Source organism: Bos grunniens, chromosome 7 (genome assembly GCF_055505025.1).
Source record: "Bos grunniens cultivar Pamir isolate PY7600 chromosome 7, Bosgru_T2T1.0, whole genome shotgun sequence".
Classification (NCBI taxonomy): Eukaryota; Metazoa; Chordata; class Mammalia; order Artiodactyla; family Bovidae; genus Bos; species Bos grunniens.
Window position 1 is genome coordinate 29,126,486 of NC_141171.1, and position 4,175 is coordinate 29,130,660.

Consider the following 4,175-nt stretch of genomic DNA (forward strand, 5'->3'; position numbering starts at 1 on the left):
GTACAGAGGAGAGGTGATAAATGTTACCTTGTACAGTAGTCACGCTGTCTAAAAAGAGTTATATGATATCCTGAATATATGAACTTTATTCTGTACTTAGGAAACAGCATATTGTGACATATTTATTGTCACTCATGTTTTCTCCTAGGGGAGAAAAAAACATATATATGCACACACACACATATACATACACACACAGAAGCAAAGAAATGTATAAACTTAAAAAGATGGTGCCATAAACGGGTTCCATTTTGGTATTATTGCAGTGACGTTTCCGTTTACTTCACAAGCACACATCCTGGTCGTCCAGATGTGGCAGTCTGAATAAGAGGGCCAAGAAACGATGTCAGAGACCAAATTTGGCATTTGCACTGCTTGGCAAAGACTTCTGTCCCGGGGATGAGGCACTTTAAAGACTCTGCAAGAGTCTTTAAATTGTAATATAAACAGAGTTTGGCTGATCCACTGGGAAATCAGGCATTTGCCCAGTTCTTGAGGAAACATCTTCACAAATCACCAGAAACAGTAATTCATAAACCGTATTTATAACATCTTCAGAGCAAAATCTCTCCACAGAGCGTTCCCATCATCTTTAAACTAGTGGAAGGTGATGCTTATTGAAAAAGTATGTAATCCTGAAAAGAACACACTGGGCAGTGTCCTTGCCTGGAGAATCCCAGGGACGGGGGAGCCTGGAGGGCTGCCGTCTATGGGGTCACACAGAGTCGGACACGACTGAAGCGACTCAGCAGCAGCAGCATTCAGATCTAGATTTTCTTCAGTCATCATGCAGTAGTCTCTGGGAGTTGCATGAACTCCCTCCACGTGCTGGGCACTGTGCCCATGGGTACGGTAGGTGCAGGACACTGCTCCTGTTTTCAAGGAATGGAGTCTGGTTGGAAGAGACAGGCCTCTTGTGTATATGAGTGGAGTAAGTTGTTAAAGGGACCGTGTAGTTTAAGTTAAAACAGACTCAGCAGTATTCAAACAGTTAGAGTTTATTTGCTGCTCATCCAGCGTGGACTGAATTCAGTGTTCCTATTGGATGGGGGCTCTCTTTGTCATAGGCTCCTGGCTAAAGCAGACTCTACCATCCTCTTGTGACTTTCAGAGTCACCGTGGTCTCTGTCCCAGCCAGCCAGGAAGGTGAAGAAATCAGAGGAATGTGCATGGGAGATTCTTCTGGGCTAATCCTGGCAGTGGCACCTATCAGTTCATTTGCCTTTTACAGAACTGAGGGACAGGGCCCTATCTAACCCACAGGGAGGCTGAAAAAGCTGCTAGCTGTGGACACAGAGGGAAAGCATGGATTCTGGGGGCCTCCACTGGGGAGAGCGTTTGGATGGAATGCAGTGGGGACCCAGGAGGAAGTAGCCATTTTTTAATGACGTACAAGGTCTTTGTGTCTGGAGAAAATTCATGAAAGAGTGAACGTTAGACTTGGTCTCTGTGTGTTAAGTCACATCAGTAGTGTCTGACTCTTTGCGACCCTGTGAACTGTAGCCAGGCTCCTCTGTCCATGGGATTCTCCTAGAGTGGATTGCCATGCCCTTTTCCAGGGGATCTTCTCAACGTAAGAATCGAACCTGTGTCTCTTATGTCTCTTGCATTGGCAAGTGGGTTCCTTACCACTAGCCCTACCTGGGAGCCCAGTCTCTGGTTCTAATTTATTAGAAGCCTTAACTTGCTTTGGGAATTTGGGTGAGTCCATCGAAAGTTTTATTTTTTATGTCCACCACCCCCCGCCCCAGGGCAGTTAAAAATGTGGTATCAAGAATGATTGAAGAAACTCGTTTATGCTGGAGGGAAAAAAAGAGGACAACACGAGGTGAAGGGAGTGTTGACATGGTCATTGTCCTTGTGTGGGTGAAAGGCTGTCAAGGGGACTGTCTCTAGGGTATCAGAAGGCACAGCCAGAACCTAGGTGTTCAAAGACAGATTTTAGTTCAGAATCAGGAGCGTCTTTCTAACAAGATGACTAAAAAATAATGGAACAGTCCTAGATAGCAGTGAGAGCTTCTCCAACCCCTATCCCCTGCCCCTTTAGAGTTGAAGCACGAGGGAAAAGGGACCCACAAATATGAGGCCTTGTTCCACCCATTGACCTTTCACCCTTCAGTACCTTGTGACCTATAGGTTTCTACTCTTATCAACTTCCCTTTCCATATCACTAGCTCAGATGCCCAAAGCAAGTCTTGTTTAGTTATCTCTGCTTCGGTTACCTAGAGCAGTCAGATGAGGCCAGGGTTAGGATTACTGGTCTAGGAGCCTGGTTGCCTAAGACTTCTCTCTGAACAGGAACTTTAGGCAGGGCAGTTACTGTGAAAGTCTCATGCTGGGTCTAGTTGAATAAGATGGGTTAAGGGACTTACTTTCTACTATGGGTAATATGCTAACTATACTTCCACTTCTGGAATAGCAGGTATGCTTATGTTCTGTTTGCAGACTTTTAGAAGTGTAAAGTCTGGATGGAGTTACAGGCAATCTATAGCTGATTCCATAGCACTAAATAGATTCCTGCTGCTGCTGCTGCTGCTAAGTCGCTTCAGTCGTGTCCGACTCTGTGCGACCCCGTAGACGGCAGCCCACCAGCCTCCCCCATCCCTGGGATTCTCCAGGCAAGAACACTGGAGTGGGTTGCCATTGCCTTCTCCAATGCATGAAAGTGAAAAGTGAAAGTGAAGTTGCTCAGTCGTGTCCAACTCCTAGCGACCCATGGACTGCAGCCTACCAGGCTCCTCCATCCATGGGATTTTCCAGGCCAAGAGTACTGGAGTGGGGTGCCATTGCCTTCTCCGAAATATATTCCTAGTGTTGTATATACCCTGTAGATGTACAATAAATGCTTAATGGGCCTGACCATCTCTCTGGGATCACTTAACTGCTAAGTGTTGACAAGAGGAGATAATAGAACGCCATGAATGTCGAATCCTTATGGGACCTCAGGGCTCTTTTGGCTTGTAGAGATAGGGAAGGGGCTCATGTTATAGAACGCAGATCACCTTCTTATTAAAGTGTCTTGTAGTGGTAATGCTTTGTGGGGGCGGCAGCTTAGATTGTGCATTAGGATCTAAGACATACCCTTAATACAAGGAAGAAAACTCTATGTGGGAAGCACACCCAAACCACCAACTGCTCTTTTCAGCTTTATTTTTTCTTCACTGGTAGTAATCTTAAGATATTTTTCAAATATAAAGTATTACAGGGCAGGCATTATTAGCATTTTGAGGAAAATCCATGCCCAGTCTGTGGGTGGGAAAAGTGAAAGTGTTAGCTGCTCAGTTGTGTCCAACTCTTTGGGACTCCGTGGACTGTAGCCCAACCAGGTTCCTCTGTCTATGGGATTCTCCAGGCAAGAATACTGGAGTTGTAGCCATTCCCTTCTCCAGGGGATCTTCCCAACCCAGGGATTGAACCCAGGTCTCCTGCATTGCAGGCAGATTGTTTACATCTGAGCCACCAAAGAAGCCCTATGTGGATAGGAAGGGAAGATGATCAATCTAGTGGGATACTTGAGATGATAAAGATGGAAAGGACTTGTACAGTGTCCCCAGCACCTGACAAATTGGCAAGATGTTTGAAAGAATAAATGTGCAGTAAAATTAATTCTTTTGGAATAAATGTACATTTATTTTTAGTTTATGTGAGAAAAATAACCATACCCAGATTTCTAAAATTTGAACTTTTAAAAGGACTCATTTTCACAAAAGTATAGTCTGTTTTGTATCACCACGGGTTAGAAAGTGTTCAAGATGTGGTGACTTCAAAAAGGTAAGTCCTTTATATGCTTTTTTAGAGCTCAACACTACCTTTGTACTTGGCCGCTCACAATAGGATGTTGTCTGAACATAGACTTCCTGACAAAGAAACAGTACGCTTTGTAGTTTATATGAGAAGCGTTCCTTAAGCCCTCATTCCCATGCAGAGCAGATTGGGCTGCATAAACATGTGCATGCCTGTATTCCGCACATGAATTCTAGGCTGACATAAATATTCCATGACATTGTGAAGTGGATTGTGCATATAAGGGAAAAGTAGACCAAACACACGCATTTAATTAGAGAAACTATTCAGATCTTCTTGGGATTAGAGCATTTATTTGAGCATCTTTTAAAATATGGAGGGATTCTAGGAAAATTAGCCTAACTTATTGAGGCCCTTTTAGGTTGAAAATG

General features: G+C 44.2%; 1 protein-coding gene across 12 annotated transcripts in view; it reads left to right on the forward strand.

The window, feature by feature from the left end:
• Positions 1-4,175, forward strand: part of ZNF608 (zinc finger protein 608) — a 130,613-nt gene that overhangs the window by 95,702 nt on the left and 30,736 nt on the right. The window lies entirely within an intron of this gene.